The 12,911-nt window shown below is 39.6% G+C and overlaps 1 protein-coding gene across 2 annotated transcripts in view; it reads left to right on the top strand.

The window, feature by feature from the left end:
- LOC134156213 (cadherin-4) overlaps positions 1-12,911 on the top strand; it is a 459,282-nt gene that overhangs the window by 282,443 nt on the left and 163,928 nt on the right. The window lies entirely within an intron of this gene.

Genomic DNA, 12,911 nt, shown 5'->3' with positions numbered 1-12,911 from the left:
AAAGTGAAAACTGAATAATCACATAGTTCTGTTTCAGTAAAATAGTTGGTTGGAAATTGAGCTAACGTTAACGTAAGCTGAACTCTTCTTCTGTTGAAAATAGGAAGAACTAAGCTTTTTAAAATTCATATCTTTCCTTTCTAAAAGCCTTATTAGTGTATAGTTTCAGGCTGGAAAAATATGGAAAACAAGACTAATGACAAGGTCATAAGCAGTTTAGTTTTGGGTCCCTATGGCAGGCGTCTGACTTGTGTTTTATTTAAATGCTTCTGCTTTCCACAAGCAAAATAATCCTTTGTTTACTAAAGAAATAAATGTGGTTATGAGATTACTTTAAAAATAATAGTGTTTATGCTAAAAAAAAAAGCATCAAAACCTAACAATATCCAGTTCAACACGTTTCAGACCATGACCCTTATATAGTCATGGCTTTTACTAGAAACGGATTTCACATTTGGTTTTGTATAGTGTAATATGATTCAATACGTAGTTTTTAAAAAGGCATTTTAGAGTATTGTGTTATATTCAGGATGTGTAGACAGCAAATATGGGAGAGAAGGGTGGAGGTGATGTGGGAGCGGGATTGAGAGGGAGAGAGACCATCTCTCTGTTTTGGCACATATCTCCATTTCCATTTCACTTTGTAAATTTGTGACTGATTTTGTGAAAATGCCCAACAGTTCCCAGCCGTTAAAAATAATTGGCATGAAATTTGCCTTAGTGCACCTGCTGATCCCTGTCAGCACAAACAAGTCCTTTGCCTTGCTCAGCACCCTCTGTGTTCCTGTAGGCTTCTCCATGACTGATGGCCCTCAGCTAGAGCAGCCCCACTGTGTGCTACCCCTCTGAATCCCCTCTGAAAGGATAAATCAAAATCTTGTTCCTTATTATCCGTGGATTAAAGCTTCATGAGAAAATGATTAGCTCTCCTGGAATAGCAATTATTAGACATTTGGTTTATTATGAAGGTTAATACAGAATAAATGTTATAGAAGTCAACATTGTTGGGATACTGGCTGAGGTCCTGGGGGACCAGAAGTGAGGTCCCTGCTCTGCTGCAAATTCCTGGTGCATTCTGGGCGGAGCAAACCCAGTCTCCTGTAGCCTGCCTGCAAAGTGGAGTCAGCGGTCTATTTCCCAGGAGGGCACAGAGGACAAACCCCTCAATACATGAGCCTCTGGATTTGTGATCCTTTATCATCGCATTGTGTAAGACTGGAAATGTCCGTAATGGGCTGGGAGAGCTTCGGAGGTGGCCAGCATGCTTTCAGGGTGGCAGATGAGTTCAGGGTGGTTCCTGTGGGGATATCAACATTGCTGTCATTGCAAAATCAGAGGGTTTGGTGTCAATACCTGCACATGAGCTCCCACAACTGTGCTGTTACTCTCGCACAAGCTGACATTTTAATGGTGAGTGACCCAGTAGGACAACAGCTTCCCGTCCTTCATAGTGTTGGCCTTATAAATGTGCTAACTGCTAAAGGTGACTGTATAACCGGGGCAGACCTGCACATTTTCAGTGGTAACCTCTGTAATGAAGGAAGTCTAACTGCTATGTTAAAGTTTCATGCTAGTAGGAGGAAATGATAGCAAAGTAGGTAAATATTCTTTGAATGTATTTTATGATACATGAAGCATACAGTTTTCCCTCCTCCCCAGCAAGCACTTGAACATAAACTTTTTTTCCTGGTTAATACAAGTGATGTTAGTAACTCTGGGAACTTTTTTTGTTCAGTCTTGCAGGAAACCTGATAGCAATTCAATTAGAAAATGCAAATGAGGTCACATATTTCCCACAGGAGTGCTGAATTACCCCAGAGGAAACTGAGTGATATTCTGGCATAACAATAAATACTTAAGATAAAATTTCTTGTACTGTTCTTGTCTGGCTGCCTGTTGTTGCAATTGAAAGTATCAGTTGGACCTGTGGGTATAATTTGGAAAGAAGAAGAGAAAGAAAAGAAAAAAGTTTTTTTATGAAATAACATAAAGCCCCTGTAGCTTGTGTCAGTATTTATGAAAGATAATCTTGAGTGAGATAATGTTCCAGACAAAAACAAAGTAAAGCCAGGCTTTACTTATCTGGAATTAGCAGTGCAATGTCTTCTTTTCGAAGAGCACATGGTGTTATTTTGAACAACTGGATATTGATTCAACCAAAAGTCTAAAAATGAAGATTCTGTTTGTGAACAGTGACATTGATGAAGATTTTGGTCTTCAGAATGTCCTCTGCCTCTTAGTTGCAGAAACTCAAGTCTTCCTAAGTACTTGGATAGGTATATACCTATTTGTACTATAGTCTGAGCTCCTCCACATCACTCCTCGCTAACAAATGTCTTCTGCTCCCTGTGTTGGCTCTTCCCATCTGAAGTTCTGGCCCACTCTTTCATATTGATCTTTTCTTTATTTTTCAGGGCTTGTATGTGTCTAAGTGGGTTAAGGCATATCTGACAAGTTTTCTTATTTATTTATCTATTTTCTGTGGTTCCCGTCTTGTGAGTTAAAACCAGGATCATAGAAATACAGCATAGAAAGGAATTCACAGCAAAAGAGCTTGGAGATACAGGGTATATTCAGCACATGTAGGATGTCAGTCATCTGCTGCCAGTGACTTATTTTAGAAAAAAACACATTCTTTTCTTTGAATCATGTTTATGTCAACTGAAGTTTCTCATTGTCTTAGTTTCTGAAATCCTGAACATTGAAGTATGTTAATTCTTGCGATGTTAAATCACTGGGAATTGTGCAATTAACATCTTGCAAATATGTGGGTATGCAGTTACTGTTTAAAACACTTGCAGCTACTGTCAGAAATCAATCCTTGCTTAAGTTCAGCTTGTGTTTTATTACATCTCATTTTATTTTGGGCTTCTTTCATAACCCAGGTATGAGTCCACAGCCATACAATATGAATGTGAAAAGGCTGATTCTTACAGCCAGAGTGGTTTTTTTTTATTTAAAGCCTTTAAATAATCATCTCTGACATTTTACCTGGCTGAGATTTTAAATTCCAGTACAGCCTTTTATTGCTGATCACAAATACAAAGGTCTCTGGGCAAGGAAAGGCTTATTCAGCACTGATCTTGTTTATGACCTCGGTTATTGTGCTAGCCAGGATGCTCTCTCCACACAAGGCCTGGGAGCAATGAAGATGCAGCTTTCCATTGATGGAAGAAAATGACAGCTGAAGTGCAAGCTGTGCTTCCCAGGCTCCTGGTCCTCCTGATGCTCTCAAGTGGGTGCACCTGGAAGAAACAGGAAAAAGAGCCCCTGCATTTGTTCCCTTTCCTTCGTTCCCCTGCATTGGGATGAGATATTACATATGTCATCAGGGGGATGGAGTTCACCCCATCAACCTGTGTTATCCCTGGAGAGGAGCTGAAGAATTGAGACTGTATTTGTCATCCTGCCTTTTTTTGCCCATATTTATACACATAAGTACTGGGTTATTATTCTGGGGCTGTCCTGTTTGACTACCTCTGCGGGGATCCAAGACAGTAGCTAAGCCCAGTAAAACAGGAGCCGGCATCAGTTTTATTTCTGTATCCTCATCAGTGAAACAAGGCCTTAACTGATCACAGTCAGTGAGAGTAGATACAGAGCTTTCTGTTTCCTTTAGGTAGCTTGTGAGACATTGTTTTGGGGTATAACAAATCAGATCAGTGGAAAAGATGAGAAAGCTGATGACTAATAAATTAATATCATATAATTACCAGTGAGACTGCTGATGTTAATTGTGGGAGTCTAATGAAGATGTTTCAAGTGAACTTGTCTGACCTCATGCTTAAGTGAATTTGAGCATCTAGCATTTAATCATCACATGAGATGAAAGTGATGTTTGTGAAAACACATGAAATACTTGGCCTGATTTTCAGGTGTGTTGAATCACATTGCCTTGCAGTGAAGCCAAGATAAGATCTGACATACAGGTGCTCATTGCCTTGGAAAATCAGCCCACTATAGGAAGTTTCCAAGCACTGCACTTGCTGCATTTAGTTCTTTAATAGTCAGCATCTTAGCAAGGGTCAGGCTCAAAGCTGTACTAGAAAGATCATCTGTAAGTGAAATTCACTCCGGATCTGTCTTGCTTCACACAAAAGGAAGTCCTGAGGATTGAACTGCCTATGCGGAAATAAGCTTTTTTTCTGATAAAACAAAACCCTTGGACTGCTGCGTACTGCCTGCCTGTGATGTGTGCCTTGCCCTTGTGAGATCAAAGCCTTTGACCTCTGGTTTCATGTTCTTTGTTGTTAACTGCTGAAGTCTGACTGCCACTTCCAAAACATATTTCGGACTGAATTTCCTAGAGAAACCTTTACTACTGTGGTTATCCACTGACAGTTGTGTCTAAACATGAGTTCGAGTGAAGACAAAAATTGCTTCATGCAGGCACATCCATTAAAATAAACCTTTTTATTAGGGGCTGTGAGTGTCCACCTATCTTTTTCTGTAGCCTAGCAAGCTGAGACAGCTTGGTAGTTAGAAGCTCAGGGTGAAGAAGGGCTTTGGTTCCTTCCAGCTTCTGAAGGCCATGTCCTTGCTTGCTGGATGTTGTTTGAGTGAGGAGGGCCAGGCAGAGGCAGATGGCCTCAGCTGCCTGTCATTGCCACCAGTGAAGAGCAGGTATTTCAGACACTCTCTCCAGCCAGTGACACATTTAAACACACACTTAAATGTCATCATACAAATGGAGATAAATTGAATGTGTTCACATGTTCAACTTTAAGCATTTGCTTAGGTGCACTCTAGAATTGGGGAATTAAAAGAAGAACAGCCTTTTCTCAAGAGCCTCTTGAAATAACCAAAGGATAACTTGAAAGGGCAAACTCACACACAAGCACTGGGGAGAGAAGTACTAGAATGAATTACTTTGCTTTGTGCTAAAGTAGCAGTGGTGCTTGTGATCTGTTAAATCTCTTATGATCTTTTTCCTTGCAAACATTATGAAGAGAGAGAATGTTTTTACATTTGATTCATTATGATTATTTTAATTCATCTATCTTCTGAACCTCATGGCTTTAGAAAAATAAAATGAGATTAGAATTTTTCACAGGCTTGTTAAGGGGTGGATTTGCTCCCGCTCCTTTCTGTGATGAAGAACAGTTGTAGTAGGCAGAGTTCTAGAAGCAAAAGAAATGTGTTTTGGATCAATTTTTCGCATCACTTCTTAGAAGTTTTATCTAGGAGGAAGAACTCGGCTTGCTAGCCCAGATACTGCACACATTTTTCTCAAAAAAATACGTGAAGAATGAGAGAAGTAGTATCAAGCTGGGGTAGTGGGGTTTACTGTATAGTATATGACAAGATCTATTACCTTTATTGCTGTCCTATAGATATTGGAAAAGGTAATAACTATGTAGTATTCTGTAATTCAATAGCCATGCTCTTGAGAAGTACTTGTAGTTCTGAAGCCATTGTGTTTCTTCTTCCAATTATGAGAATGACATTAACTTGACAATAGAAGTGTCTTCTTGTAAACACTAGAAGGTAAAGTGCAACAGTAATTTAGATGTTTCTTAAACAATCCTACCTAAGAAGCACTGTGAGATTAGATCTTAGAAAGGGAATGTGAAAAGGTCAAGTTGATGTTCGGCGCTATACAAGCAAACAGTCTCATCAGAACTTTTCGTGTTGGGATAAGATGTTCAAGCCTTAAAATGAGAAAGTGCATCGAGAGCTGTGCTTTGCGAATGATGTCATCTTCTCCTGTTCATTGAAGGCTCTTGTGATAATCAGAGCCTGACAATGACAAGAAAGGTATAACAGGTGCTTGAAACCTGTGGGAACCAGAAAAGATTCCACCAAAGACCAATGGATTCTTACGTACCTCCTTTGGTATGTGATTCTTCCACAGAATGGAAGAGGGAGAGCATCATTTGAAATCTTGAAAGCAGTGCATGGTCCAGCAGGGACCTCTGATCATCACTGCAGCATGCATACCACAGAATGAGTTTCAACACAGCTCTGCCTCTCCACCCCAGCTGAAACTTCCCTTGCCTTAGAGGCGTCTTTCACATTTTATGTCTGCTCAGTAATGAATGTGAGCGTGCTGTTCTGCTAGTACTAAAGCAAAGCATATTGAGATGTGCCCGTGCCTTAGCAGATTTCAACTTAAAACAGTGATAATTCACCGAACGTTTAGGCAAAAAGAAGGTGTGGGTGAGTTCAGGCGATTTCTGAATTTCAGTTAAATTGTACTGGGAAATCAGTTTCTTCTGTCCCAGTGGGTCTCATGGTCAGCAGCCACCTGAAAAGCCATGTTCTGCCTCAAGGGGCAAGCTGCAGTCATGGCTTACTCGGGCCATGAACCTTGTTAGTTTTTCTGATCAAAGTGAATAAATTATATTTGGGGTTTTTTTAAATGATAGTTTTCTATGGCAGCTTTAGCAGATGTCTCTTTAATCTGGAGTCCAGTCTTTAGTTACAGTTGCCCACTAAGGGTCTTGCTGCATCTTTTGCAAAGAAAGGATGTTCTTCTGCCTGAGCTACAAGCCAGAGTGTTGTGTTCTCTATTTAAAAATCCCCTGGTTTTACCTGTTATTCTTCTTCAGCTTTTTCCTTGCTTTGCATCCTTATAGCACAAAGGAACGTTTTTATTCCTCAGTCACACTGATCACACTGTATTAGTTGGATAAAATTGTCCAAAGCCTGCAAAGCCAGCCAGGTACCCAACAACCTCAGATTTGCATGCATGCCTCATTTTTCAGCTCTCGAGGAAGAGAGCATATAAAGGCAGTTGCTCGGCTTTGACACAGACTCCTTGGGAGCAACAGGCCTTTGGCATGGCTGATGCATGTGTGTGCATTTTACGTTGGCTCATTCTCCTCCTCTGGGGGCAGTAACTGTGAGATTTTAGGCAAACTTTTTCTTCCCCGTCAGCTAATGTGTTCTGGAAGCTCATGCACTTGCCAAATCTGACAATTTTTCTTACTAATTGACTCTAATGTGAACTGCTCTATGCAGCCCCACTGCTAGCTGATAAAAAAAAGTAATGAATTTTTGCTTAACTAGCTGATTTAATTAAAATGTTTTATACTGTACTTGTATGGTTTCTATAAATGGAGAGGTAATTTTGTTTAATGAGTTCCTAACCAAACATACCATTCCTGGCTGTACATAGCTAGATTTGATAAAGGTCACAAACACTGAGATTCCACTGTTTGCTTTTGTAAGTCGTGATGATCAAACAGCTTGTTTTGGCACTTGAAATATCCTGTCAGGATTGGTTCCCTCTATTCTGTTTATACGAGAAATTATTAGTATAGTTTTAGAAGCAGTGGGGGCTCTTCTCTGTATCTGAACACTGTTCATTATCTTTAAAGTGGAAATCTACTGCCAGAAACACGTCCCATTGTCGATTAGTGGCTTCTCTGCAAACACATTAATTTAATGCCCCTGCTGAAGAACTGTGCACATTGGAACATCTTGCTGCTAAAACACTAGTTTTCAGAGCACTTTGACACAAATCACTCATGAACAGCAATTTATGCCATGATGGTAATGGGACGTGACATGAAGCTATCTTTGATTAAATTTACCACAGCTTACACCTATTAGTAAATAGAGCTAATACAGCTAGTCATAACAGATTTCTAGAAGGTGGATAAGGAGAAAAACAGATTATGGATTCCTAACCTGTGTAGTTCCTAAAGAATACCTTCACATAGAATGGCTGTAATAAATGAAAGTCTAAAACAAAAAGTCTGATCTTAAAACTACTTTCTTCCTGTCTACAACGTTGTCAAATTCAGCAATGACCTAAATAAAAAAGAATCAATTACCCCAACGTAAATACATTTGCTGTTTGTTCTCCAACCCTTTCATTATACTGTTTGAGAACACAAAATGAAATATCTCTCTCTGCTAAAAGATCAAAAACTGGGGAAATAGTGCATTTTGGGAAAAAAGGGCTCATTCGTCCTCCACTGCCATCCCTGATATCAGCAAAATGTTGTCTCCTTAGAACAGAATTCATGCAAATGTTTATTTTGCAGCGTTCTCATGTTCCTTTTGTTAAAGAACTAAGCTATATTTTCATTGTCTTATTTTCTGTTTGGTAAATACCATTTTCTCCTGTCTTTTCCACAGCTACCATGGAAACAAGCAAAAATGTTTCAGGTTAAATATTTTTGAATAGATTTTTTTTTTCCTTTGTACCATGGTACCAGTTTTCAAAATGGGTATTGATATAGGTGATGAAGGGAAAATTGTTTGAGCAATGGGCTAAAGGTGGCTTTGTATCCCCTTGTATCAATGAAAATCTATTAAAAACAAGTTGGCTCAGTTAAACCTTAGGTGTGACACTAGAACCAAAGCAAGCCAAGTATTATTTCTTTTCTGAAAAATGTCTAGTGGGAGGTGTTAAAGAGACTATGAAAATAATAAGATGGGCTTATAAATAAGACACGGGTTAAATCGTAAATAATTTTGATACTTTGGAAATAAAAGCCTTATTACCTCTCCTCGAGTTGCAAGTACTTTTTACTCCAAGTGCAAGTGTAATATATTTTAGTGCTAAATCTAGACCATTTTGTTTTGCAGGTTGAGCCTTATAAAATTAATAATCTCCAGCAAATGTACCCTAAGATGCGCTGTTATTTATATGCAGAGAATGGTGGTTTATTTACCCTAACATTAGAGTGATCCAAAATGTTCAGCTAAGCAGGAACACAAAGTATGATATTATATTATGTAAATGGATTTGTGATACGCTCTGCTGGATAATAACTTCCAGATGTCTCTGTAGCCAGAGGCTGACGGATATCAAAGGCAGGTTGGCTGGGAAGGGAGACGTGCCAGCTGGCGAGACTGGCTACTGCTAAGTGTAGTGGAAGGTGAAAGCTGGTATTTCTTCACACTCACTGGTTTTATTTGGGGACTAGTGAAAATTCAGTGACTTGCATGAGCAGGATAGGGCTTGAGGGGCTATAGGGGTCCCGAGTGTCCTATTCTTTCAGTGAATTATTTTTTGACCTCTTCTGTGAGTAAGGATTGAGTTTGGTCCGAGTCTCCCAACAAATGAAAGGCTGACAAGCCATGGACTAACACTGGCTAGCTGGATAGTTATTCTGACTTATCTTTTATTGCCAGTGCTAAATGCAGACAAGGAATTTTCCTGAGGTCTCAGTGCCATGGCATAAATACAGTTAGCTGGAGAACCATACAACCTCACCAGTTTGGAGTAAGATTTCCTAAATCTGTTTGACTTTAAAGTCTGACAGTCCCTAAGGGTTTAGCTATGTATCCCCTTCCAAATGCAGCGGGTTGTATTCACCGTCATTAAATGCAGTGCTGGACTGAAAAGGAACTGGAAATTACTCCTGTAAGATGCTAATGAAGTTACTGACATAGACTTTGAGAAAGCCCTACATCTTCTGTGGAGCAACCTTTAAAAGTAGAATCTTTGCATAATCCTTGCAGATGAGACTATGCCTCCTTCAACCTCACATTGCTATCTGAAAGCTTGACCTGTCATCTCAGTGAAAGGTTTCTGGTTGACTTTAGTATGGTTTTTAGTTGACTCTAACTGATAGTCCCAGAAAACCCGAAAGAGTGGCAAGGCAATTGTAGGGTAGATTCTACCCCGCTGTACTGCTGTTAATCCTCAGCTCATCAGTCTTGATCAAACTTGAAGAGGATGGTTTCTGAGAGACTTTCCCTGTCCTACAACTGCCCGATATTGTACAAATATTGTAGTTTAGCTTTTCAGAGATAGGAGCATTTTCTTAGCAGAAGATCCAATGGCCGCATTATAATTTGCCCATGTTGGCATTGTGCAGACATGAATTGCAGTTACGGGCCCGTTGGAGGGGACACTGGACAACTCAAGGGCAAGTTTCCAGAATGTAGGCTTTAAATGATACAGCTAGCATGTTAAGCCATAAAAAATTCTGCCCTAATATGAATACTAAGGTATCAGGTTATACTGAATCCAAATTTACATCCCAGCATGGTGTTTTCTCCTGTTGTTTCAATTCATCATATGCTTTGTAATCACTTTTTCTCCTTGAACTTGAAGGTTTTCATCTGTTCTTGTTTTCTTTTCTGGCTTATCAATGTCCTAAACTAATAGACAGGCATAATTACTGAATTACCTGATATTTTATATCCTCATTTAATTGTCTGTGAATTGCCAAAGACCATACTCACATGTTCCATGTTTGGTGTTTGGTCCTTTTGTAATGAATTACAAATGTCACTGTGTAATTTTCAGAATGGAGAGTGGGTTTAATTTATTTATTATCTCCATTATTAATAATGGAGTGTAATTTAACATACTGGGCATGTGATTCATAGACTGGGTTCTCTTTTGCTGCAAATGTCCATCATCCTTTGACCATATGTAAGAGGTGATGGCACCTCAGAAGAGCAAGTGGATCGAAACTGCCCTAAAGCAGTAGCACTAGAGGTGCTTGATTTGATTGTGAGAAGAACTTTGGACAGATTTTGTTCCGATGACACTACAAAAGGTAGAGTAATATATAATCTTTTGGAAATGTCTGTCTGGGATTGTGGAAAACATATGGCCAGTAAGGCCATGAAAGAAGGAGCAGTTGTTCTCTCAGTGAAAGCTGTTATTCAGCAAAAACAGAATTGGAAGTTGTATTTTGTACTTAATTTAATTTGGTGTCGCATTCTGCTTTTGAGTTGAACTTGAGATCCTTCCAAAGTCAGAAGTACAGGAGTATTTTCTGGGGCTCACGGTCAGTCATTGCTGTTATTCCAGAGATGTTCTTGGATGTTTCAGTCGGAGATCTGAATAGTGCTGGCATTTATAGTCACCAGACTTTGTTACCGCATTTGTCTCACAGCTTTTAAACAGCAGAAAACATGTACAACGTATTTAAACAACACCAGAGAAATTAAGGTCATGAGAATGCATTGTCAACAAATGAAGATAAAAAAGAGCTGTTGTTTCAAAGAAAAAATTGTTGTTGCAAGACGCTTTTGAAATTCTACATACCAAATTCAGAGTCATGTTGATGATTTATTCTAATGTAGGAAAACATCATCAAGAGTGACAAGCAAGCTAGTCACTGTCTAGTCACCTGCCAGCAAGTATTTCAGAAAGACTAAAAAGGCTGGTACTGCCTTGCTGAGCTGACACTAATTATTTCAGTATACATGGAGCTTTGGGATTTGTGTTAATTCTCAAGTCTGTCTTTAGTTCAGACTCATTCCACTGTGTAAACTCAGCAGAGCACAAATTATTTGACCATCCTTTCATAATCTGTCCCCACGCTCACTTCCCAATTACACAAACTGATCCAAATACCTGCTCTCAAAGGATCCCCATTTGGGAATCACAAGCCAATTAAAAAAAAAAAAAAAAAAGAAAAGGGGGATATCCACTTTTTTGTGTCACTCATGTCTGGTATTCCTGTTCCATGTTGGCGTTCATTTCTGGGTCTCTTCTTTATAACATTGTTTTCATCAGTGTTCAGAAAAGATGTCTTTCTGGTGATAGAACCCTTTTTAGATGAAAACTTTATCGGATATAGCATATTGCATCCTGTAGGAAGGATGAAGTCAACAGTGCCTACCAATATACTGAATATCCCAGAAAATCTCCTACTGCCACATCATGACGCTGTTTCCTTGTTCATTATACATTTAAGTGAGCATGTTTTAGGAAAAACATCTAAATATTGAATAGTGGTGTACTGATCTTGCAGGGGCTTAGTGACAATGCCTGTTGAAGGTGTTTATACAGCAAAGCACAAAACAGAAAACAACTTGGTGGTGAGAGTGCGAGAGGGTTTGAAAAACGCGTTTCTGTGTGTGACTGAAAAAGACTGTTGTTGTGTATTCTGTGAAAATTCAGTTCTGGACCTGGCTCGCTTTTAAGGTCTGCAGGAAAAAAACAGCTGCATTTTTGCACAAATGCTTCCAGCGATTGCAGCCAGTGGATGTCTGCCCTCCACAGCTAACAAGGATCGGAGTCGTGATCAAGCTGTGAGAATGGCCTCCTGGCTGTGATGCCTATCTCTCAGCATCCAGAAGGTCCATGCAGCTTTGAGGCCACCACTCAGTTCCATATACTGTTTAGTTTTCATATACTGTATAGTTTTGAGGTAACTGCCTACTTCATTGCACTTCCAGTTCAAGAATTGAAATGTGCTAATGGATGGATTCACATCAAACCATAAACAGTAAAGTAATGATTCCCACTGAAATCAGTGTGTACAGATAACTGCTTGCAAGTGTGCAGGGTGTTTCAGTTCCTACATTTGAAGTAAGAGGAAAATTGATTGTTGTCTAAAATTGCAGGCGCCTCAGAAAATACTTTGATGTTTTTTCCTACTGTGTCCTGTTTTTTTGGGGACATTGGCTTTTGGGTTGTTGGGGGGGGGTTGGGGGGGGGGGGGGGGGGGGGGGGGCATTTTCTGGTGGGAGTGCAGGTCACCATATGGCAAAAAAAGCTTGTCTTTGTTAGTTATCTTTTCTGCAGACTTAACACAAGTAATGCCTGGAATCCTAGAAGCCACAGAATATTTAAGTATTAAGACTGGTTAACCTCTGAAGAGCCTCTGCAAATCCACAGTGCATTGATGTATCGTTTTGTAAGGCTGAAGTCTTCTAATAAAGAAGCAGACTCCTTAAGTCCAAACCATGGCCCCACAACAAACATTTTAATGTGCAACAATGAAATATGCCATGGGCAGAATCTGTAGTTTAAAAAAACCTTAACACAGAGGGACTCAAAGGTGCCCCAACTAATGCCAGTTGTTACCGAATGAGATATGTTACTTCCCAGTTTGTGTAGAAGCATGTGTAGTTGGAATCTGTGTTCAAAACCCAGCTCTTACAAGGTCATTTGTCATGAAGCACTGTTACCTTAGTTAACTTAAGTTACTTGATTCACCTTTGCAGCCATAGAGCTGACTTTCTGGTTGTGGTTTGGCAGGATA

This window comes from Pezoporus occidentalis, unplaced genomic scaffold (genome assembly GCF_034315485.1).
Source record: "Pezoporus occidentalis ecotype Australia unplaced genomic scaffold, CSIRO_AGI_Poc_V1 ctg83, whole genome shotgun sequence".
Lineage (NCBI taxonomy): Eukaryota > Metazoa > Chordata > Aves > Psittaciformes > Psittacidae > Pezoporus > Pezoporus occidentalis.
This window is presented reverse-complemented; position numbering and strand designations above follow the sequence as displayed.